The following is a 27,045-nucleotide window of genomic DNA, read 5'->3' as shown; positions in this document are numbered from 1 at the left end:
CAAAAGCACTAACCATACTTTATGAGTCTGTTAGAACATCCAACTCCAGGTTATGAATCTGGCAGATAAATATCAGCATTTGGGTGTGGTTTAATTACACTGATTTTTACACTTGAAATTTCCAAGTTGTTATGATTAATATTTTCTCTTTAAAAAATAGAAAAGGATGCAAAGTGTCTCTTTTGTGCCAAAAGATGAAGTGGTTTGATGAAAGGCTAGATTAATAGTCATGCTGAAACTAAAATAAAAAAAAAAAGTAGAAGAAACTAAGCAAGACTCAATTGCAAGATGAAGAGTATTTACTACAGAATTTTTTTCTTTCCTTATCCACCCTGCTTTATACCAACTATCTCTTCAGTAAAGTGATGTCTTGCTACAGGTGGTCCTTGACTTACTACTGTGATGGAGCCTGCAATTTCCAATGTAAGTCATGATGGTCACAAGTCGAGGTACCCATGTGACCAACTCCATCTTATGATAGTTTTTGCAGTCGTTGCAAAAAAAAGCCATGGTCATTGAGTGAACACTGTGGTCATTAAGCGAATGCTACAAGTCAATGCATTCCTATGGGTGATTTTTTGCTGGAAACTGGCTGAAAAGGTCAATTTCCAGCAAAAAAAATCATCATCATCATAATACGTCAGTCACGTGACACTGCAAATGGCTTTAAATGGTGGCCTGATTGCCAAACACTCAAAATGCAATCATGTGATCGCAAGGGTATGTGTCTCACCATTGGAACTGGTTCACCTGGAGAGTAGAATTTAAGGCAATGCCGAGATGCCATGAAGAGGGTTTTTTTTGCCAGAAACAAGTGTTTGTTTTCGGATTACACTTCCCCGGCTATGACTCAGACATTTTGCCTTGCTTTGAAGACTGCTTGGCCTTGCTTTAGGGACTGTTCTTGTCTTGCCTTAGTCATGAAGACTTTGCCTTTGAAACTGCCCTTGTCTTATGCCTAGACTTTTACCTTGTGGACCGGCTGGGTCATCTATGAACTGTTGTTTGGGAGACTGAGGTTGGAGCCTTACTGGTCGGTGGAGGGTCATTTGTTTAACCATTCCCAAGAGGAATAAAGAACTCTCTGGAGGCCTAACCATGACATCTGGGTAATATGCAACTGGCAACTACCGTATTTTACGGAGTATAAGACGCACCGGAGTATAAGACGCACTTACCTTTTTTGGTGAGGAAAAGAAGAAAAAGAAATCTCCCTCTGCCTCTGAACAATTTTGCCTCGTTGCAGCAAACAGCAAACAGCCTGCTTTACTTTCATTTTCGTTTTCAGCAAAGCTAGATTAGCACAAGGAGGAAAAAAAATTTGCTCCAGCAATTTATCTCTTTGTAGAAAGCAGCAGAGCCCTGCGCAAAACAGCTGAGAGCAAATCAGCTGAGTCGGGAGGCCGATCCAATCAACTTGTGCTAATTAGGCTGTGCTGAAGCTGAAAGGAGCTGTTTTTTCTTGCTGTTTGCTTGCAAGGAGGTAACTGCTGCGAGGCACAGGCCAAAGGGTGGGGGCCAGTAGGTGGGTGGGGCTACATTCGGTGTATAAGACGCACCAAAATTTTCACCCCCTTTTAGGGGGGAAAGAGGTGTGTCTTATACTCCGAAAAATACGGTAGCTTTAAATGGTGGCCTGATTGCCAAACGCTCAAAATGCAGTCATGTGATCGCAAGGGTATGTGTTTCACCACTGGAACTCTGAAATTGAGTCATAAGTACTTTTTGAGGGGTCTGTCCAGTTGTGAAATTTAATTTTTTTTACTACTGGTTCTGTGGGCATGGCTTGGTGGGCGTGGTGTAGCTTGGTGGGCATGGCTTGGTGGCATGGCAGAGGAAGGATACTGCAAAATCTCCATTCCCACCCCACTCTGGGGCCAGCCAGAGGTGGTATTTGCCGGTTCTCCGAACTACTTAAAATTTCCACTACCGGTTCTCCAGAACCTGACAGAACCTGCTGGATTTCACCCCTGGGTCTGTCGTAACTTCAAATAGTCACTAATAGTCACTGTATTTAAGCAAGGATTATCTGTATTTCTAGGGTTTCTGATTCTGAAGACATTTTTTTATTTTATGTTACAAAGGAAATCAATTATTGTATAACATTATTCAGCACAATGCAATGCAATGATTGCTACAATATGCTGGATTATCATCTTCCTTTCCATGTTTCTTTTAGGAATTTTGATCATGAAATACATTCTGAAAATAATGCAGTGGTTATTGGAACGCCACATAGATTTTTCAAGACTAAATGTTGTAAGAACTTTTTTTTATCTAAAAACGTGTAAGCTTTTTCTGAGAACACTATGAATCCAATAAATCTTGATTTCAGCAAAGCACTTAATAAAGTCCTTTCTATTACTCAGTTTGAAAGCAGGACAGAGTGCCTATTATGTGGATTCATAGCTGGCATAAAGCATCTCAGATTCCTCACCAAAGTACAAAGAGATGTCAACTGGGCAGTTGCAGATTTCAACCTTGGTAGGATGAATGATTGAAAGAAACCCTATCAAGTTGTAGATCATTCAAAACTGCATGACAAAGTTAATATTCTACAATAGGCTAACACGACAATCCCAGACGGAAGGACGTGGAATCACAAATATAAGCTAGGAATGCAGATTCTGACTGATTTGTTAGGGAAACTATTTCTAACAGTAAGAAAAGTGTGAAAGTGCTAACAATGATGGCCAGTCCTTCACTTGATATCTAGCTTCCACAGATGGCTTGATTTGGATTCCTGCACCAAGAGTAAAGCATGGGACTGGTGGCTCAGCAGACTGATAGCATTGTGATTAACACCAGCTGTCTGCAATTACTGTAAGTTCGAATCCCACCAGGCTCAAGGTTGACTCAGCCTTCCATCCTTTCTAAGGTAGGTAAATTGAGGACCCAGTTTGTGGGGGCAATAAGCTGACTTTGTATAAATATACAAAAGTATGAAGGCTATTGCTTAACGCACTGTAAGCTGCCCTGAGTCTCCGGAGAAGGGCGGCATATAAATCAATTTTTTTTAAAAAAAAAAAAGCTGGATAAGATGAAATATATGTGATTTAGCTATAAAAATGTGAGAAGGGCTTTGGAACTGAAACTAATCACAAGTTGAATATTACCCTGCCTTAATACCATACTCTGAATAAAAAGATAAATGTGATTTGCATTACTAGAAGCACAGTTCCTTTTCCTTCTCGATAAGTTTTGCTCATCCCACATGTTCAGCAGTGTGGGAATGCCCTCAGTTCCTTCTATTAAACAATGGGCCTGGGAATGGGACCAAAAAGCATGTTTTCTCTATCACCGCACTTGTCCTTTGGGACAGCATTCCCCTTAGAGAGTCGGATGACCTCACTTGTCAGCCCTTTATAAGAGGCTTAAGATCTGGGTCTGCTCCCAAGTGTTGGGTGTCAGTACTAGATGGGGCAAGGTTGTTTGACATGGTAACTATTGGCTTATTTCCTAAGTTTTGCTTCATGTGTCAGTGCTTCCTTTTTTAAAAAAAAATATTTCTAAATTATGGTGTTTATTTTAGTCTGTTAGTCCTCTTGAGTTATGTGTCAATTGGGTTGCATAAATTTATATAAACTGGGTTATAAAAATATACATAGTAAATGAATAATAGTTTCCAAATCATCTGAATCAACAATTTTTCCACTCTGCATTGCTCAAACATTACTCAAGTATCATGCCTGGTTCTGGGCATCACACTCTTACAAATATTTAGGCAAAATGGAACAGATAACAAGAAGAAAAACAATGATGCTCAGTGACACATTTTTTGAAGAGAGAATTAAGTATACTTAATTTACAGATGATGGAAAGGATGTACAATAATAGAATTAATCAAGGACATGAAAAGAAAGTTTCACAGAACAAAACTAAGAACACATAATACTCCAGAGCCCAGGATACAGAACAATGTTTTTAAATTACAAATATAGATTCCACTTACATATTAGGGATCTAATAATATCAAAGGAGATGGTGGACATATGTTTACTGGATATAGCACTTAGCAATAGCAATAGCACTTTACAGCCCTCTCTAAGCGGTTTACGGAGTCATATTGTCCCCAACAATCTGGGTCCTCCTTTTACCCACCTTGGAAGGATGGAAGGCTGAGTCAACCTTGAGCCTGGTGAGATTTGAACTGCCAAAATGCAGGCAGTCAACAGTCAGCAGAAGTAGCCTGTAGTACTGCACTCTAACCACTGCGCCACCATAGCTCCTATATGTTCAAACTGAAGCAAGATGTTGGCTGTAATGGCTTAAATGGCCTAACCCAATTACATATTTGTGACTGGCTTGGATGGCACATAACATGCTACTGGTGAAGACCTGAGCATCTTTTGGAACACCCTGTTTCCCAAAAATAAGACATTCCCTGATAATAAGCCCAATTGGGCTTTTGAGTGCATGGCAATAAGGCCAAGCGTTTATTTCAGGGTTCAAAATAATATAAGACAGGGTCTTATTTTCAGGGAAACACGGTACTAATAGTATTTGTAATGTGTCTTCCAGATATTTAAAAAATCTGAAATTACAAAAGCAGAATTACAGAAATCTAAAAAGGATGAACATGGATAACCATGGCAAAATGAAAGAGGAAATAAATCAACAGTGCATTGCTATCTTAGGCATCAGCAAATTGGAATAAGCTGGAATTAGAAACTTTCTGTCCTTTCATAGGCCAGATATGTGAAATAGTTGCACATACACTGAGAAATAGTGCAAAAGGCTATATGTTGGATTCAGTAAATACAGGGAGTGGTAGGCAAGACATGTGCAAATGCGTAGACACAGCAATAAAGTCCCAGGCCTTAAAGAGTTTGGCTGCAAAAAGTTCCAGAAATCAGTCTTATTATATTATTGGTTCAAGCAGATGGAAAAGCTTTGTTATAACGGCAAAGATGTGGCTAGAGGTTTAAAAATGGAATAGATCATGAACTGCTTATTTGCATGGTCCAAGTCAAACTAAAGCAAAACAAGATAATTAAATACTTTCCATAATACGATCTTAAGCATCTAGCCCAGTGGTGAAATGTAAAATTTGTTGCTACTGGTCCTGTGGGCATGGCTTGGTGGGCGTGGCTTGGTGGGGGTCATGTGACTGGGTGGGCATGGTCAGCTTCTTTTTTTTATTTTTTTGAAGCATTTTTTTACTACCAGTTCAGGCAAATAGGTAGTAAAAAAGTACTTTAAAAAAGTAAAAAAAAGGTTCCGACAATTGTGCGGCACAGCTGTGATTGTCGGAACCTTTTTTAAAGCATTTTTACTACCTATTCGCCGGAACCGGTGGTAAAAAAAAACTTTAAAAAAGTTTTTTAAAAAAAGGTTCCGATGATCGCGCAGCACAGCTGATTGACAATTAATTAATTACATTGACAAAAGTAATTAATTTCTAATTAATTACTTAATTAGTAATTAAGCCAAAGCTGGCCATACTAGACCAAACAAGGCACTCTAGAGTACAGTTCATCTCTTTACAAGCTGATTATAATGTTCCAACCTCACCACTTGGTTGTTTTACATGTTAACCAACCATCATTATTTTAACACAGCTGTGATGCACTTTACTTTACTTTGATTCTTAGATACACTGGCATCTTTTACCACCTCAAATCTCCCCATCCTTTTCCTGCTACACTCATTTGAGACTTCAACCCAGGTAACTTGTAATAAGATAACACACATATCTTTCTTCAGTCAAAACTGAATATTTCTACTACAAAAAGACTTAATTCCATTCAGGAACATTAGAAATCGTAATGTACAGAGACCACAAAGTTTAGCAAAATCTACTCTGCTATCTTATGATTTCATTTATATTGAATTATATTATTGGGGGGGAGAGAAGCCCTATAATTCCAAAGGTTCCAAAATGTCATTTAAAAATACTTCATAAATATAATTAGACCGTGAGATAGAATACTTACTGTTAACATTTCAATTTTTCACTTGATACAGTATTGTTTACTGTTCTGAACGTTGATGTTGAGAAAAGCTTTAGTATTCTAATGCGCTCCTTGCTCAGTTACATGCCTTTAACTATGTCAAAAGTGAATTGTCTGAGATCATTGTATGTTACATTCTTTAGAACCAAGTCATTCTTTTGTAACTCAGTTTAATCGTGTTGTTTCCTTTCAGTCAATTATTTAGGTGGCTCCAGAAAACAATGTATTATTATAGCTCCTGAGTCATATAGATGCTGTCTTTGTAGGGTTACAGTCCATTACTCTTTTCTCTCTACAATTGGCATTTTGTGAAAAAAAACAAATACTGCCAGAACCTGCTTAAAAGTTTGCAACTACAAAGCAGCTATTTTTGTTTTAAACATAAGCTCTGATAAACATTGCTATAAATACATTTGCCACAGATCCCCATTTTATTCGACAGATATAATTTAATAGCTGTAAATTAAATTAGAATAGGATGCCAATACCTCAGGCAAAGTGGCGCGACATTTAATTTATACAATTAAACTCAAGGGTGGAGAAGCACAAAACAAACAATGCATACAGGAATCAAGTACTACAATGTGTGTTTTCTTAATTTTCCAGCACCACCTTTAGCTTCTATCAGTTTAAATGCCAGGAGCTGAAGACCATTTAAAGCTTTTATTCACAGGCTACATAAACAGTTCCTGCAGTCTATAGTGAAGGAAGTCAAGTGGTAATTTGAGAGTCATACAAGGTGCTCGACACAGTACAACTATGGCTTCCAGGCAAATAAAAAAAAAGTAAAAGATTCACATTTTCAATAAAAGAATGGAGCCTGTATACTTCCTTCCATCCCAGCAGCTGAGAGAAGCTGTAAAATGCAGGTGAGCTCTTCAATGCCTTCCTTTCATAAAGCTATCTTAGATTCCCTCTCAGATTATCACTGGTAGAAAGGAACCACTCATGCTACTATCAGCCTTTAAAATTACTTCTACTCTTGTTGCACTGTGTGTAATGGATGCATATGTGCGTGAATGAACTGAACACTTCACAATTTTTTCCCCAATATGGAATTTGGAAAAGAAGGCTGTTTTAGTGGGGAGAAGAAAGTAAGAATTAGGGAATCTTTTGCTGCTCAGGGAAGGTGTGAGGGCCAGGTGTTGCTGAGATGATGCAAGCTGAACAATGAGCAATGTCAGCGATAGTGGTGAAACAAAAAGTTGATGGGATCTACAGTTCTGCAGCTGGTTTGGCAACCTAGTGCCAGACAGGAGCCTTAGGTGATACCTGGGACTAAAGTGCATACAATTTGGCTTGTTAAACTACTAATAGGTGGTATAATAATAAGTGAGAAGGACCTTGAGAAACATGGTGAAGAGATGATGCCTAGGGAATGGTCAGATAAGAGGGGACATGGCCTACAGCAGCATAATAGGCAGAGAAAAAGGCTCAGAAGGGACTCTCTTTCACTTCTCAGACTATGAAGAAAACGGAAGATTTATATTTCAGGCTTGCAAGATTCAGTAGAATAAGCTCATTTGGACCTTATACAATAAAGTAGAATAAGATCATTTGGAGTTGTGTTTCCTGACTGGTCAACCTGAGAAGGCTGACAGCTACCTTGCAAGTCTGAAAATACAGATCTCTGTTAGAAAAGAACCTGGATTTTATGCTCTTGTTGAAATCATCTGCTTGATGGGTCTCAAACTGTTGTATGTGGATTGAGAGATTAAAGGATAACAGGATTAACTGCTGTTAGACTGGATGATCGGCAAAGTGATTGTTTCTTCTCAGGGTGAGACACAAAGGGACTGCACTTTATCTCTGGTAGATCACCTGCTGATCTGAAACTAGAGGGAAGGTCATATGACAGCATGGCACAGGTACCATCACTTAGTTATGATATCAGCGACATATCCAACTGAACAGTGATGTCACAGAGATCCCATAGCTCAGACTCAAATCTAGCAAGACCAACTGGCTATGGATGCAAAAGATTTTCCAAAATCAATTCTCAGAAATGTTGCACTACTCTGGTGGAAGGTGTACAATTTGGGTTCCTCCTGGAGTCCCCTTTTGCTCAATGAACACATGACATCTATAGCAAAAAAAGTTTTGGTTCAGATATATCTGACACATTAATTATGCCATTTACTGGGTTGGGAAACTCTGCTCTTGGTCACTCATGTGGTTTATTGGATTGCTGTGATGTGTTCTTTATGAGGTTATCCTTGAACACACCCAGAAGCTATAAGTAGTCTAGGATGCTGCAGCATGAGAACCTATGGGACACCCCATTTTGCCCATGTCATGCACCTCCATTTCATAAGCTACACTGGTTATCATTTGGATTTCAAGCATACTTCAAGGTGCTGGGTGCCATCTTCACATTAAGGCCCTAATTACCTATGGGATTGCCTTTTTCAATTGTTTCTGCCCACTTTGCAAGATCAAGCCAGGTAGGCATGCTCTGGATCCTTTAAGACCCACCTTTATTAGCTGGCCTTGGACAAAGTGTTTGTGACTCCACTTGTGACACATACATACATACATATCCCCTAACACATGAAGCATGCATGTGTGAGGATAGGACTGTATGATCACACTAAGCTGACATTATTCCCTTTAAGCTCTGGCCCATTCTCTGCTTCTCTTAGTATGTTGATATAAGAATGCATCTCATAAACACAACACATAAGACTCACTACTTCAAGGAAGGAATGTATCTTTTGTGCTGCACAGACCACATAAAAATTTGACATGCACACCCCAATCTATCCATCCATTTATGCATAGTCATCTTATACACCATGCCCTTCTACATAAAAAATCACACATGTATTTGTAGTAGAAGACATACAGAATATGATGCTGTAGTAATACAATCCTTTCTGCAGGAATATATAATTAGGTTTGCTAATGAAAAACCGCCATACATATGGCTGTGAATCTGCTATGACTTACACTGATCATACTTCCTTCTAACTAAACTAAGAGACACATTTTATTATAACAGTTTAATGAAGTTTTTCTTGTTTGCAAACTGTTAGAAACTTTCAAGTTCACACAAATGACATAGTAACAACAGCTGTAAAGCCTACAAATGACATAGTAACTACAGCTGTAAATCCTTGCAGTTTAAGCATTCAAGTATGTAAGTATTCATTTCCACGTGCAAACTGCCTGGATAAACGGAGCTCACCATCAGAAAATCAGATTATGGCAGTACCTTTTCTAACTAGCAAATATTAAAGGGCATTGCTTGCATAAGTTGCAACTCATGAAACTTACCTGTTTTAGTAAACACTAGTTTAACAGAATTGCTACCTTTTTCATATTCCTCAATTTCTCCTGACCATGTCAGATTCAGAATTTTGAAATTCAATTAGACATGACTTTGGATATCCAATGACACAAATCATTTCCAAAATTTACCTTTTGGTATAGGAAAAACCTGGCAATGATTCTCTATACATTAATACCATGTATATTTCACTACTATAATGCACTACACGAGGTCTACTCTTCAAACAACTACAAATACAGCAACTAAGCTTCTGACAATGAGGACCCAGATTGTTGGGGGTAATATGCTATTTAGTATACTGTCGATTGTTGTAAGCCGCCCAGAGTCCTCGGAGAGTGGATGGCATAGAAATATGATTAATAAATAAAAATAATAAATAAATATAAATTACATCTAGATAAAGCGAACAGCTTCACTATCTGCCCAAGTACTTCTAATAGCAATTCATGATACTGGCAGGTTTAATATCATTTAAAATCTGTATGGGGCCAGACTAGGGGAACACTGTCACATATATGAATTTATGTTTACTATAAGATTGTCAATAGAAAGTTTCTTCCGAGCTGCCTCACAAGCTTAGAGAGAATAATACTCCTCTGTGCTGGAATGGTATTGTAGCACCATCTGATAACCTTAGTCCTTTTAGGACTAACTTCTGGCTTATGTTTGTTTTCCACTTTTCCTTGCTTTTAAATAAGTATGCTAATAAGTTTTATTGCTGCCATTTTATACTCTGGTTTTAATTGGAGCTCTATCCTTCAAATTATCATATTAGAACAGAAATTGCTGCAGGCTTTTAAAGCATTTTTGAGAGAGCTAAAGTAAATCTCTGTGGATGCTTTCTGGTTAGGAACAGATCCCAAAATCATTAAGCTTTCTAGTCACTACCATCATAAATGCCTCCTCCTTTGTCATACAACTTAAGCATTACAGCATTTTAATATTACTATTATTGTAAGTGGAGTTGTTTACTTTGTTATTGGCCATGTTCCTCTACTTTTAGAAGAGCAGATAAGCAGAAATAAACCAAGTGATTTTTTTTTATTTTATTTTTTTGCTCTTCACTTCTAATCCAGCTCAGGAAGAGATACACCTGTTAAATTCCCACTTAGCAAGCTGGTGTTAGAAATAAAGGCGTCAGCAATACTATAGTCTGAGAAAAAAAACACCATATATTTATTGGTACAATACAACATGACCTGGGCAAACCTTTATCTGTAAATGTATAACTCAAGAAAGTCAATGTAAGATGTTGGTAGGATTGCTGGTAAAGCTTGGGGAGCTGCTTCAATGTATACTGTAACCATACTTGCAACCTCATATAGCTAAATGATGCGATTTATGCAATCCACTGCAAATGACTTTCTAATCTAAACAGGCTAACTAGTATATTACTCTCAGAAGTATAATTATAGTAAAAAGGCAGGTGCAACTACAAATTGTGCATATGGACGACTGGTACTATATGAAATTTGTGAACCATATGGACAAGGTAGTACAGCAGGTGAAGACAGTACTGCTGAGATATAAGACCTGGAAGGATTTTGTATGATGGGATTTAAAATCACAACAGCCATTTCAAAACAGTGGCTGAACTTTTCCCACCTGGGCATATGTAAAATGGAAAGCAAGATTAAATAGCAGATATAGTCTTATCATGGCAGCGAACTTTTCTATTGATGAAAGCAAGAAGGATGATTTGCAGAGAAAGCTTTAGAGAAGCCACATTTTCTACAGGAAAAACTAAATGGATGTTCACTGGATCATCGCCAACAATGCATGGGATATAACTAAGATTGTAAGACTAGCAAAACTCATCTGCAAAAATCTGATCACCCACTAGATGGTAGGACAAAGTTACAATGTTCTGTGTTACTTTGCTGCTACTGAACAAAGACCAGATATATTAGCTCTACGGAACATTTGCTATGCTGATTGTAATTAATGGGAATCGGAAGGCAAAACCTGCCATATAGTCCAATCTTAGATATTGGAAATAGCTTCCCAATAGATATTATTTCAAATATTGGTCAAAAATGAAAGATGGTTTCCTATGTTGATACTGTTAGAAAAAGCTTACATATTTAGTTTTTTTAATCACGTGTCTGTCTCACTCTACTGTTAAGGAGCTCACCCAACCGATTTCAACTTCCATTACATCCTGCTAAATTATTTCAAAGTTATAACATGGCTAAATAGAAACTGTGTGCTATTCTACTGCACTAAATGCCATGTTTACACCACTACACTCTTTCTAGCATATAGGGAAACTTTAAGCTATTTATGTGCATTTCAGAGATAGTAGAATCAGCCGCCAATTGACTGTCTCATTTTCTGGGAAAAGAGATTTCAAATCTCTGACCTGCAAAGATCACAGAACTGACAACTGAAAGAAGGAAAATTAGTTCTGAAGAGTCCCTTCTCACTTGATAAACTTTATCATCTTCAGAAAAGTCTTCAGTACCTCAAAGAGAAGTAGCAAGATAACTGTAAATATTCTTCTAAGTGAAAGATGCACATATGAATCAGTCATAAGACATAATGTTTTGCTTAGTCATTTACAAATAGGTTTTTTTTTCAGTACTACAGTACTAAATTCCCCAATTTTCCAGATTATGTTCCTTCTGTTTACAGGGAAGTTAAATGAAATGAAATGAATTTTATCAGCCAGAGTTACAGCTGGCAAAAGACAATAGATTACCTGATGGATCCATGTGATTTCATTGTTTGAAGAAACAAAAGCACACATCAATATATTATTTTTCTACAATCCTGTAGCGTTATAAGGAAAATCTATAGAAATACGAGCTGATTTTATTATTTTGTTCATCTTTGTCATTCAGGTCATCTCTTTCTTGTGTCTTCTACATCCCAACTTGTTATTTAGTTGCTTGCATTTATTCTGAAAAATTATTAAGACATCTTAGTATGCTCTGTGGATTGTTAAGAACCACTCTCCATTGTTACAATCTTTTCAGAATGGTTGGTCTCGATCTCTGCATGAAGAGATACAGATGTGGCTGTTCTGTATAATCACCTTTGGTCAGTGAAAAGGGAAGGAAGCAATGTTGGACTGGTTTGTTTCAAGAGAAAGATTCTGATATAGTAATAAGTTTAAAAATGGCACATAGAAGAAAGCATCTCTGTTACATGTATATAAATGAAGTAAAAATTTAATTAAGCTAAATCATAACAAACCTTTTTAATGCTACCATAGCTAGAAATTAGCAACCCACTACATTCGGAAATTAAATAGAATAAGCTATGAACGATATTAACAAACTATATGATTATTTTCTCTGCAAGATGGATCTCCCATGATGAACATTTTTTACAAAAGGATTCGATGCTTTCAATAGTTTGGGCTGAGTATTACTTAAAAGAATGGAACTATTTCCATTTTGTGCATCTGGAAAGGAAATTCACAATTCATTCCCTTTTCAGAAGGACCTTGGCAACAAAGTAGCAGTAGTTAACCAAGCCGACATCACACAATGACACAAACATGTAGCAGATGTAATAAATAAAATCAACTATAAATCTCATAGATACAAATGTGTAACAGCTATTATCTCTTTTTAATACTCTCTTTTAACAAACCATTGTTACCATTAAGAAGATCTTGCCTTTGAACATAAAGTGGCAAATGAAATTAAATAGCAATGAATTCACTTATTAACATGTCTGCATGCTCTTTCTCTCTTCCCTATAATGAAAAACTTTTGCATGAACTTTTAAAGACTGTTAATAAATATTTTGGAGGTTGTTCTGTATATTAACATAATGGATTTTGGCAAAACATAATAATATCTTTGAACTAACAGACCACAAAACTCCATAGAACTTAATAGCAAGTTTCATTCAGTAATTTATTGGCTAGCTGCATTCATTTCCTGAGCTGATTTTATCCTAATAGTTGAATGTTCATGGACCTCTATTTTAAAGAAAATATTAAAAAGTAACTAAGAGACATTTGAACAAATGTATAGGTAATATAAGCATTGGTTACCAAAAAAATAAAAGTTCCTGGCTTAAAAATAAACTGTGCAGAAATCTGTAAGATTTTCAAGAAACCCTATTGAACTAATTATATTGGCAAGTACAATTTCTTCCTGTTGTTATTTAAGAGAAATTTTTTAAAAGAAGTGAAATTAATCATCTCAAAATGGTCTCTCTCTCACACACAATTTATTCCTTGACAAAAATATCAAATATGTAAAATAAAACACCACAGAGTATTAAAAATAACACAATTATTTATTTTTTTTTTAAAAAAACCTCCAATACATTGACAACACTGAGCGTATTTTTATGCAATGGCTTTTTTTTTTAGAAAAAAAAGAAAAAAATAGATGCCTCTGGAAGCATATAAAGTGAAAACTACAAATGACATAGTAACTACAGCTGTTAAATGCTGGCATTTGGTCTTTTTCTCCATTTTCAAAAAAAACAAACTCAAAAGAAGTTCCTAATCTGTTTCTTCAAACCGAAGAAATGTGGAAAAAGGCCATCCTGCCAGTGGAAACATTCAAAATCAGAAAGCTCATGCTGAGGTTTGTTGCCGAGGCAGCGAACGGTCTAAAAAGGAACTTCTGCCAACTCAAATACTGTTTGCTTTCACACCCAAGAACAAACGGTGTGCGTGGCGGAGGCTTCCTCAGGGTTTAGTGCAGCTGGACCAGGCTGAATAAAGGTAACTAATGTCACAGCTACTGTAAATTTGTTCTCATTTTCCTATCAGTAAGTCAGATTCAATGGAAACTAGAGTATGCTTCTCAGAGCTTTCAACTTCCCACAAAGACAGACGAGACCCTCTGTGACTGCAAGCCCCCTTTTTTAAAGGAAGATTTTTTAAAGAAACAGCAATGAGCAATAGAGCTACCATCTATTCCTTCATGAGTGAATTGCTCAGGAAGATCAAGCTAATTCTTAATGGATTTGGGCTTCCCAATCCGATGTGTGACTTTCTGAAGCTGGAAATTCTGAACAGAACTGCAGCCTTCATTATAACCTTACAAATTAAGAAATACCAAAACAGACATTATTATGGGGAAGGGTTCAGCTCTGTGAAAGAACTGGCTCCGTCTCCCATCGCCACCATTTTCTAGGGCACAGCAAATCTGAGCCAGAATAGTGAGTTTTAATCTGCTGAGTGATTAAAGTAAGGTGAAGGAGATCGCTGCCACAAGAAAAGGCTGCCATGCATAGATATTTTAGAAGTGATTCCTATGCCTGTGAAAATAAACAATACTGAATTTAAGAAAATGTAACCCGTCTAAGGATTTAAGAAATAATACAGAGGCTATACCAGAAAAGCAAAATTAAGATATAAAATGTACCTGAATTATATTTTATTTACTGGAAGAGGAATAATTTTACAATTAAACTGTGGTCGCAATCCAATGTAATAGTAGCCTCATCTATTATTTCTCTTGGAAATCAAGACTTATTTGGAAACATAATATAGGCAGGAATGAATGAAAGAACCCTCCATCTAGAGGAAGAAGGAGGGGGGAATAAAACCCTTAAATGTTATCAAATCTTTTTTTCTAGCCAGCTGGCACATCCAGAATCAAACACAGTTAATCATTTTAAGGAAGAATCCTTTTTCAAAGCAGAAAATCACACTATTTATTCCAAAACTCCTACTCGATACTATTTTTTTTCAGAGTACGAGTGCCTAGCACAACATACTCAAATGGCATGAGACATAAATATATGTTTATAAAGGAAACCACAAATCTGCAGCAACGAGGAATTTTAATCTTTATCTGACTATCCCAGATATATGCTCAAACAAGGTTTCTATACATTTTAAAATACCACCTAGACTGATTACATATGCTCAAGTATAGCTTTGACATGTTAAACAACTACAGGCTTCCAAGCACTATTTTTTTTTTAATTTACAGTTTATATAACCAGATTAAAGCATGTCAAACTAAACATTTAGCAATAATAATTTTTCCTTCTGAATCATAAAGAACTAGGGGGAAATCCCTATAGTTCTTTGAAAACTATAATTTAGTAATTTAGAAACAATGTTTTCTCCAGTGCTTCTCTAATAATTGTGCTGTGTTGTTTATTTCTTTCATCACTTCCTACCTTGTCTGGTTGCTGGTGAAAACCAGCCAGGAAGCACACACTTCAGCTTCTCGCTTTTTCAGGCCACAATTCTCCAATGTTAGGTTGCTGCCAATGTCCTTGCAAACCAATGTAAAACAGGCCACAAGGTTCACGTTAACTGCAGAGTGTTACTACACTGAACATCTGGTCATGAATGAATGGATTGCCCACTAACACTCTGTACTGGGAAGCTGATGAAAAATTCAACATTTTCCTTGTTGGCACAGTTGTTTTGGAGAATTCTCTAGAGCTTCCTGAATTATATGAAGAAAATTTCACTGCAGCAATCTATATCTGTGAGAACAGCTGGTGTTGAAAGGGATCTGCTGCTCTCTGCGTGCTGGGGGACCTCATGTTGGATCATGATACTTTTGCTACATTTGTCCTTGAAAACTTAGCCCTACCTTTGTGGTAGCAGTTAAACAAAGTGACAGCAATGGTTCTTAACAGTTGCCTTCAGCACAGCAGGAAGGAGAATAAATAGTAGGAAAAAAAGATCGTGTACACTTGATGGTCAATTCAGAATTTTATAGGAGTTCCTATAACGGTAGAAAAATTCTCCTGGTAGAATTAAGATTTTTAAAAAAAAAAAAAAAAAGTGCCTGTGATAAGTAGAACAGTCCATGTCACATCCTTCAAATATGGTTTTAGTCAGCGCTCTTTTTCCCTAATTTCAGTGCCAATATTCAGTCATCTTTATTCTATAAGTCAAAAATCAGCTTCTCTTTTAAATACTTGAAGAATAGCAAGAAAAATATTGCACACCACCGAACATCAGAGCTCTTGAGTACAATCAATCTCTTTATTACATGGAATGCTTTATTAAGTTAAATCACTCAAAAGCTTTGAAAGCAGAACTATTAATTTCATCTGGAACGAATAACAAGCCACAAAACTGTATTTTAAAAAAGAATTGCTTTCTTCATAGGACAATAAATAAGCCATACACTGTTCTCCCCCCCACCCTCTCTCTCTCTCTCTCTCTCTCTCTTAAAGGAAGTGGTAAACTTAAGTCATGCTAAATTTAGGCTATTATCTATGCAGCATAAATTTCACTTCTGTGTATAAATGCTAACTTGCATATTTCTCCATGGTAACTAAACTATGATTAAAACAACAGTGAAACCAGCCTTCAAAACCACCTGTTTAAGTAGGAACAATCTAATTTACAAAAAAATAGAAAAAGTAAAATAAAAACCTAAATTTCAGACATGTCCTGGGAATTTAAATCTCATTTTCCCTAATTGAAAGCCTTCATTTCCATGATCTAATTGTAAAGTACATGGTTTGGGTTGGATTTATTCTTCTTTTAAAATCATGTAATTTCTTCACATATTGTTAACCTAACAGAAGTAGTATTTTAAGATTAGAAAGAATAAGACTTTAATAAGCCTTTCCAAAAAGGAAATTATTTTGCTCCTTGAAAGGATTAATTTACCTAGAAAGTATCTATTTTTATAATATGGCAAAAATTAAAGAAATCAAAACCTTGTAACTAAAATTCTCATTAATTATGGTAAGACACTTTCAAAGCCTGTCTTTTTACTAAGATACTCTTGTTTTTTCTAATGGAGAAATTGATCGCTTTTAGGGATCATATTAAGTAAAGATAGCCAACATACGATATGAACTAGTCTAATTACAGTATTCAAATGTTGAATATTTTAATAGAAACGCTAAATATATGCGTGTTTAATATCTAATACATGTAATAATAAAATATGTTATCTATGATCTGAAACACACAAATCAATTTATGCTGCATAACTGCAGACACCCAATACAAAATTTTACTGGAATTTAAAAACTTGCTATTTTTTTCTGGATCTCATTGTTATACTTTCCATGTATCATTAAAAAGTTTAAAAGATTTAGCTGCATAACTATATCATAAAGTCTTACAAAATATAATTTAATGTTAAATTTCAAGGATTTATTTGCCTTCATTTACATCACACCATGTCTGCAACAACAATGTATATGGCTGTAATATTTATCCAGTCCATCTTTATAATAGCACTAGGAAATATTGTGGGTGAAACTAATAAACTAATACAGTGCACTTCCTGGCAAGTGGGAACTTGAATGCTAAACTTGTAGGTCTTCCTTTGGTCTAGAAGAGTACACCAAAGTAGTTGTTGATAGATAGCATATGTGATAATATATTCTGAAAGTGGTGCACAGCTATTGTTTACACAAAATTATTTTATTATGCCATATATTACTTTAGATGATATACAGTAAATCAATCAGTAGCTAGATTTTAATAAAGCCATGATTCCAGAAGGATATTGGATTATGTTTCCAAAATACTGAAACTTGAAACTATGACTTGCAACAATTTTCTAAGATCATGGATCTTTTGGGGCAGGCAGTAGAATGTCAATCCCAATAACTGCCATGGAAGAAACCATGATCCACCACTCCTGGCCTTGTTTCTTCTGGGATTTTTGGAATAATTTAACATATTTAATTACTGTAGTCCCATTACCTTTGTAGTATTAGCCTCTGGGATCTGGTATGTAAGCAGTATAAGTCAAAGTTCATTCTCTGACAATCTATCTGTCTCTTCATGGATGTTTGAAATTCCTTCGTTGCCACTGAATATTGTCAGAGCTGATTTATTTAGCATATGGCAAATAAGTGAGAGCTGTATGTGGATGCTACTTGGATATAAAGGGAGCCTAAGTAGACAAACACTATTAAAGTTTTGCTCTGATTTTATTTAGTTCATACAATCATTCAATGTGCCATTAGCTAGTGTGAAAAATAAACTCCCCTCCCTCACCAGTACAATTACAACAAGTAGTCCTTGACTTATAACCAGTTGCTTAAAGACCGTTAAAAATTACAACGGGGCCCAGAATAGGTACCTTATGCCAGTAAAGCATTTTTGGCTGTCAAGATGTACCATATCCATCACATGACCGCACTTTGGGTGATTGGTAACTGGCTCACTTTTATAACCAGTTGCAGCATTTCATGGTCACATGACTGCAACTGGCAACATTTGGAGGGGTCTGGCATTTTTTGCCAATTTCCACAGAAAATGCCTATTATGGAGAATAAGAGAACACTTATGACCAGTGTTTTCATTTAACTTGAATGTGGTTTGACTGAATGATAATGATTCATTTAATGATCACCACATAAAAGGTAGTCAAATTAGATCCGTTCACATGGGTGACTCAACTTATAACCATAGTATCTTATGACCAGCAATTCAGTCCTAATTATGGTCATAGGTCAAAGGCTATGACCGCAACCAAACACTATCTGTTCTTGGTCACTAGTTTCAACTGATTATGTCAGGACTTAGTGCAACATTTCTATGGAGTTAAGTTAACTTCATAGAATTAAAGTTAAATCTTAACATTATGACTTGACTTGGGAATTCCTAAAATGTTAAATTTGTCCTTCATTTCATTCTGTTATATGTTTCAGCCCACAGATGTTTTACAGAATTCACTGTTAGAAACAGAGCTATTATTTCCTTCAATGATTAAGTTTTGCAGATCCTAAGACAAGAAACAATGTCTAAACAATGACAATATGAAGTTCTTGTTAGGTTTTTTTTTCCTGCTAGATATGGCAATAGCACTTAGAATTATAAAATGCTCCATAGTGCTTTAAAACACTCTCTGAGTGCTTTACAATGTCAGCATATTACCCCCAACAATCTGGCTCTTTATTTTACCAAGAAGGTAAAATGAAAAGTGAATTACCTTTACTCAGAAGGATGGAAGGCTGAGTCAACCTTGAGCCGATCAGGATCGAACTCCTACCAGTGGGCAGAGATTGCCTGCAATACTGCCTTCTAACCACTGTGCCACCACAGCTCCTAATGCCTGATAAATTTCACTTTTTGACCTGTGGGCCTAAATACCATTTTTGTAAACATCCAGAAGGTCATCAAACCTAAGATGAACATGGACTTTTTGTGTGTGTGCGAACAATGGCTTCTTTCTACTGACACATGACATTCATTGCTTTTCTGATAATGCAGCCATAAACACTGAGTGCATTTGAAAGAGAATTGGAAATACATAGATGCTGTTCTGAAGTTCTTAGTGTCAAGTTTAACCTGCACTATAGTGCAAATCATTGAAAGATGCATATCTCTGTGGACTGATAAAATATCAGTTTTAGAAATGGTGGAATCATCTCTTATCGGCATCAATTACTTTTATTGTAAGGCCTTCAGAAATTTCTTCTGAATTGGGGATAGTGTGCTCCAGAATCTTCATTTATGTAATGTGGTGAAGGGAGCCTATGTTTGTCAGATTTATATAGGAAAAAGTTGGTTTAAGTCATGACTGATTGTCCAATAAAAGTTCTTCGGTTATCCATCCATTTGGTGCATTTGTACTGGTGGCAAGGAAGACAGTATTTCAAGTTACATGTCAGACAACCTAGTTTATGAAATAAATGAAACAACTCCCAAACTTTACCATTATTGTTCACTTAGATTCCTTTTACATAATAGTTGCCCTACATAAAGCTGTCACAACAGTCAGCGGTAAACCTATGCAAAAAAGTAGAGCATTCAAAAGGGGGAAAACACTTTTACCATGGAACTGTATTATGCTCTCAATTACAGTGGTATAACTTTCTTGATTACCTAAAGTTACTATTATAAAATTGGAGAATCCCTACTATAAAATATCACACCCATATTAATTCTACCCTCATTACTGAAAATTGAGCATTTATTTGGGCTCATTATGATTAATAGCTCTAAAATAATTGCCATGAAAATACACATCCTTCTTTCCTCCTGAGCCACATTTATATTTTAAAGTAAAATATACAAATACTTACAGTCACAGTGGGGTTTTAAGCATGAGAGGATCCAAGTTTAACCATGTAAACTGCATAGTAAAGATATGCAAGTTGAATCAAGTTGATTAACCTCGGTTTTTTTCTTCACCTATTTAAAATAAAAAGCAAGAACTGAATGTTGGTGCTACGAAATAATGTTGCTGATGTCATCAGATAGATCTACTTTTACTCACTTAATAAAAAATTCTATCCATCAGAAAAGAAAAAAATAAGCATTCAAACTCTGTCAGCCATTATTACATTCCCCCAGAGTATATTTCTTTTTAGTAGTTTTAAATAACTAAAACTAGTAACTTTATTGTACAATCATTTTATGGTAATATTCTAAACATCTATTTTTTATGTAAATTTCTTAAACAGAATGGAACAGAATGTCTTAATCAAACAAATCATTATGCAAATAATATATATCAAAATTAGGTACTGCTGAAAACCACATTTCTTCTAAGAGTTAAACCAAAGTCGAAGATTTTTTTCATAGTGGTTTTATTTCTAATTTTGATCACAGGTCACTAGAAAATTATAGGGTGTAAAACTGGCCAATGTAAAAAGATCTATGAAAATCATAGCAATATAACCACTTCCTATTTGTTTCAATGGGGCAAATGAAAGAAAGCTTCCTCAAAAATTGTGCCCCTGGTTTAGTTCCAAGATCCCCCTTGTAATTGACATAACCACTTTGAAAAATCAATCACTTTGGAAGCAGATGCAACCCTGTTACACTAATTAAACTTTGTTTTGCACCAGAGTCATGCATTTGCAGTGTGTGTACAGTATGTAAATTATACAAATTACAAGAAAAGTTGATTAGCGTAATTCAAATCTCAGTGCAGTTACTAAATTTAACAATGAATACAAATTATACTCAATCAGCTCATTTCTATATGTTAACTGTACAGCATGTATCACCAGCTTCAGAGTAATATGAAATAAAACTAAAGAAGACTACTGTTAAGAGATGATTTAGAGGAATATGAAAATGGAGTCAGGAGCGTATTTTTTTAAAAAAGAAAAAAAATGGAACTCCTAATACATAGTCCTCAATTTACGACCAAAATTGGAACTGCAATTTCCATTGCTAAGCAGTACAATTGTTAAATGAGTCACATTCAATTTTATGACACTTTTTGCCATGGTCGTTAATTAAATCTAATTTGCCCCCCATTGACTTTGTTTGTCAGAAGTCTCCTACAAAGACAGCAAATGGAAATTACATGACCCTGAAATGCTGCAAGCTGGTGCCCACAAGCACCCGAATTATGTGACTGCGGGATGCTGTGATGGTCGTAAGTGTAAGAATTTGTCATCAGTTACTTTTTCAGCAATATCACAACCTTGAACAGTTAAACAAATGATCATAAGTCCAGGACTACCTGTACTATTATAATTAATTCTAATACCTTCAATAACTTTTATATAGAAGCCAATTCAAGAGTTCAGTTCCAAGACTATTCAAGTCCCTCACTGATACAACTCTAATGATAGTGAGCCGACACATCTTCATCTGGAATAAAATCTGGAAAACTTTGGAAATTTATGACTTGTAAACTCTTTTCTGACACCTATAATAACGTAGTTTTTTTAAAAAAAACAAAACTATGAATCTAGTACTTTAACACAGAGCCCTACACATTGTTGTCATACATTGTCAAACATTTACAAAGTAATGCATTTTTCTTAGAAATTGTTAGAAATACTACTTTTATACAGTAAATAGTGCTAGTACACTAGGAAGAAACAAAATGAAAGAAGCATATATCTAAACTCACCTTAATGTTTATTTGTTGATTATGTTAAGTTTAGTTGTATATATTCAATTATCTAACCAATGCAATAATAATTTTAAAACAATTGTAAATTCTATTTTTTTTACTGTTTTTTTAATTTTCCACCCACAATGTCCTTCACATTTTCTTCTTTGTGTAGTCATTTATTTTCTTTAAATGTTCTACAATAAAAGTATAATTGTCATAAGAAATTGTTATTAAGAAAAATGCTGGATGTTGCTTCTAAACTGTCATTTGTGGTGACCTCCATTAATACCTGAATAAGTGTAACAGTGGCCACTGAATTGATGGCACCCGCCAGTTTAAATCAGGATGGCTGAATGGATCACAAATAAGGCTCAGTAATAAACTCAGTGGCCCAGTCTAAATAAATGAATTTTCACTCCCACCACAATTAATAGAACAAGTTAATTGTATGATCTTTGGCTTGTTAAAAAGAAAACAATAAATGATCTAATTTAGAGGGTGTTTGCAAGGTTAAGCCAAGAGAAAGAGAGTTAAGTATTCTGTAGAGGAAGATTGCTATTTCAATTGGGGAAAAAATAATAGTAAATTAATTTTGACAGATTCCAAAGACCATATTAGCTTACTGTAGCATAAACAAAAAATAAGAGCTTTTATATCTCATAGCCCATCCTTCGCAATCTTTTTCAGCTGTATTGGACTTCAATTCTTATTGTCCTCAGCCGGAATGACAGTCATCCTTGCTATGGCTTCAAATGATAGAGATATAATCAAAGACATCTGGAGAGCATCAAATTGGAAAAGGCTTTTATAAACTAACAAGCTTTCATAGACTAAAGGCTACTTCATCATACTCAACACCAGCAACTGATGTTCGATGAAGTGGAATATCTGACCTATAAAAATGAATATTGCAATAAATTGGTTACTTTTTAAGGTATCACTGAGTACTAGTTTAAGATTAATGGAGTGGATACATAAAACTGCATAACCAAACACACAAATAAATCACAAACAAATAAATTTCAGGATCTGAATTTTTAATGACACAATTGGGAACAGTAAAGGACTAGTCACAAAACCCTGTCAGACAACAAAAAGGTTTCAAAGCAATTTAACGTGAAATCACATCTATTTCAAATTATAGTCAGAATGGTTAGGCAATTGCATATAAGGGAAAGAATGGTGTAAGAAAATGACCCCTAGCTGTTGGCTAGGTTGTGAAAATAATGGGGTTAACCTCCAGGTTCATGCCCCAGTTCCCTTTCCTTAAAACACTGCCATTTTGTGGGTCCTTGGAAGTATGCCTTCTCCACTGCAACCTCTGTCCTATGGAATAGTCTATCCCGGAGATCCCACATATCCCCTCTGTTTTAGGTCCCAGAAGAGCTGCCCTTCCCCAACATGTTTGGATAGGGTAAAGTTAGATTTGGAAAAGGATATTGGGATGTATTGGGGAAAGGTGGTTGTAGTGCCTGCTTTTTTTAATTTTTATTTTACTGATTTTATTGCTTCTTTTGCTATATATATTTACCCAGTGGTGGGATTCAAATAATTTAACAACCGGTTCTCTGCCCTAATGATATCTTCCAACAACCAGTTCATCAAACTGCTCAGAAAGTTAACAACTGGTTCTCCCAAAGTGGTGTAAACTGGCTGAATCCCACCACTGTATTTACCTGTGGGTTGTAAGCTGCCCAATCTTGGCTTTAAGAATGGTGGTTCTACAAGTGTTCTAAATAAATAAATAAAACTTTTGGGAAGCTCCAGATAGCTTGCCCTCAGTGTATACATCCTATTGCTTTCAGTATTGGTATTTTTCTCTTCAAACAGCAGAAATATCCAACCACTGGAGAAGCAACTGAATAGGATACATTAAGGTGCTCATACAGACAAATGTAATTATCTGAAACCATGTAGGATTACAGAATGGGATCTTGTAGAACAATCATCCCAAAGGTGCTTTTTCAGGAGGCAACTGGACTTTCTTGTTTTTTCTTTGAAGAAGTTTTGCTTCTCATTCAAGAAGCTTCTTCAGCTCTGACAGGATAGTGGGGAATGTCCCCACTGTCAGAGTTGAAGAAGCTTCTTGGATGAGAAGCAAAACATCTTCAAAGAAAAAACAAGAAAGTCCAGTTGCCTCCTGAAAAGCACCTTTGGGACAACCAGGACCTGGATGACTGAGAATCTCTACAGACTGTAGAACAATCAGTTCTTTGAATCAGGAGTTCCAAAAATCAAAGGGTATGCTTCTACTATAATGTCCACAGCAATTGTGAAAAGAAGCTTTAGTGTGTGATGTGAGTATAACCTAAACATACAACACACACAACTTCAACACACCTGTCCATTTTTCTGTTCTGGTACTTTGTATTGTATTCCATAAGAGAAACTCAGTACATCACACTTAAAAATGGGTATTTTTTGATTTTTTCCTAAATTTGATAACTCTTTGAATTGGTAGTCTCCATGCTCTGAAGGAGACTTATACAAGTCAAGCTATTTGTCTCTTTAACTGAAATGTAACTACAATGATTGGCAGCTGCTCTGCAGGGTTTCAAAGTAAACTTAGTTCCTTCAGCATGCAAAGCAGAGATTTGACCACAGAATTACAGCTCTATTATGCTTCATGAAAAATTAGGATTCATTCTGTAGAGTAGAAAAGAATTCAATGGATAAATGACAAGATAGCATGACTAATATAGCAACAGCATTGAGACTTATTTACCATAGTGCTTTACAGCCCTCTCTAAGCGGTTTACAGAGTCAGCATATTGCCCCCAACAATCTGGACCCTCGTTTTACCGATCTTGGAAGGATGGAAGGCTGAGTCAACCTTAAGCCAGTAAGAATCAAACTCCTGACATTGAGCAGTAAATTAGCCTGCAATACTGCATTCTAACCACTGTGCCACCCCAGGTAAAAAAAAAATCATTTTTTTTCCAATTAGCAAACGAAGGATTCAAACAGTACCTGTATATTTCCAGGATATACTGAGGATATATTCCTCAGTTAAGGTTTAAACATCAAGAATGCTATACAAGTTTAAAAAAAAAAACAGCCTTACTCATTATGCAAACTGGATATGCAGCTCACTTTTTATAAACTTGACCTAAATTGGTCAAATTACATCTGTTAGAAGGAAAGGTTTTTGCACTTTCAGCTATACATGCATTGGCATTTATTTAACCTAGGATGGTAAATTATCAGGATCAAGGCTTATCTGAAAACAAGTTTGTGTCAGCTAAATGTGCAATATCCTAGAGATATTAGTGCCCAATACAATGATGTCTCAAGATGGTGACTATTATTTGAGCAAGGTTGGCAGTATCTGGGTTAATATACATATCAGTTGTGTGATATATTCAGAAAGCACAGTTCCTGAATTAGTGAGCCAGATGACAGACAACAAATATATGCTTAATACATTAAAGTTATTGATCATGGAATTTAATGTACTGTTTAAAAAATACTTATAAGCATATTTAGAACCCTCAGAACTTGTTGAAATGAGTGGTGTATAAGAAATGAGAAAAATGGGATGGGACGGAACAGGACAGAATAGAAATTATGTCAACAGATTCATGTGTTTTCTTACTATTCCTCAATATCTCATTCATTCATTCATTCATTCACACACACACACACACACACACACTTCAAGACAATTTCATATCACTAGTATAAAACGTGATTATACAGAACTGCTTTCTGTTTCAAATCTTTTGATATCGTAGTAAATCCAGAATGGTCTAGACTAGTAAATTGGGTAATAGCTAGAATTCTTTACCTAATGTAGGTAATTCCCTACCTAATGTAGGGAAAATTCAGAGTGCTGGTTATTTCTTAGAAAGTCATAATGACATAGGTCCAAACTATTTGAAAGACTGTGTTTTCTCATTAAGAAAATATTCAGTAAGATCTCAGAGGTTTTTCTGATTTTACCACAATCAGGGAAATATTTTGGTGAGCCATGACACAATACTTTTTCTGAAGTTTTTCCAGGGATTCTGCAATTGAAAGTTCATTACCCTTGTACAACTAGACAAACACATTCTCAGTTATACAACTGGCAATCCAAAAGTTGGTTTGTCTAATGGATCAGATCTTAATGACTGGCAAGCAAATACTGTTACTGAAATAATCTTCAGAGTTATCATGTAAGTTATACATATGCATGTCCAAGAAAAGGTTAGATAGCCATCTGTTGGGGATGCTTAATTTGAATTCCTGAACAGAATGAAAGGTTAGATTCAACGACCTTCGTGGCCTCTTTTGACTATGATTCCTAGCAATAACTGTGTCAGTGACAGGAAACTGGTGCCTATAATGTTCAGATACTTCATTCCTATTTCACATGACTCAATTAAGGGTTTTTTTCTTGAGAAAAAAAGCTTTTAACAACCACATCTGTTCTTTAATAAATCACTGTACTTTGTCTTCCTGCCAAAACTCCTCCTTTATCTAACTTACATCTTCATGAGGAGATAGGAAATCACATATTACAGTGGTGACAAACAATTGTAATTATGTCATTAGTAGCCATTTAGACTACAAAAGTTCTCAAAAAGGAAATATAATGAACAATAAGAAATATAGGATAATACATTGATCACAGTTATAATCCGCTTTTTACTTCACAAGTGTAAAAAGCTGGCATAATTCATGGGCACAGCAGGCAATAATAGTATATCACTTTATGAACTATGCAGCTATTTTATTCCCCTAGCTACTTTAAAATAAAAAAGCTTTTAATAGCTTGATTTAGACATAAAAGTTATTTATGATGCTTCATTGATTATAATATTTACTTCTTGAACTTTCAATTGAAGCAATTCTTTCTGAGATACTAACACAAACCACATTATCAAAGACCTCTCAAGAAAGAACATTTATACTGCTAAAAATTGAAACAGAAATGTTAGTATAGCTTAGGAATTCAGGGTTTCCTTCAATGATAGAATCAGAAAATAAGGGGCCATATGCAATCAATGGTTCCCAGCTTTTGAATCTCTCTTTTCAAAGAGACCTAACAAGCTGCTGAGACTGCATGACATAAAGTTTTATGGTCAGGACTTCA

At 35.6% G+C, this 27,045-nt stretch overlaps 1 protein-coding gene across 21 annotated transcripts in view; it reads right to left on the bottom strand.

The window, feature by feature from the left end:
* The window catches only part of FOXP1 (forkhead box P1), a 631,964-nt gene that overhangs the window by 405,623 nt on the left and 199,296 nt on the right, over nucleotides 1-27,045 (bottom strand). For all 21 annotated transcript variants that reach the window (XM_034440573.3, XM_060684181.2, XM_034440574.3 and 18 more), the window contains exon 4: nucleotides 20,194-20,302. The gene's annotated coding sequence lies outside the window, so the exon portion shown is untranslated. The remainder of the gene's footprint in view (nucleotides 1-20,193; nucleotides 20,303-27,045) is intronic.

This window comes from Pantherophis guttatus, chromosome 2 (genome assembly GCF_059756535.1).
Source record: "Pantherophis guttatus breed Tessera chromosome 2, ASM5975653v1, whole genome shotgun sequence".
In the NCBI taxonomy this organism is placed as follows: domain Eukaryota; kingdom Metazoa; phylum Chordata; class Lepidosauria; order Squamata; family Colubridae; genus Pantherophis; species Pantherophis guttatus.
The sequence above is the reverse complement of the archived record's forward strand: the minus strand, read 5'-3'. Positions and strand labels throughout refer to the sequence as shown.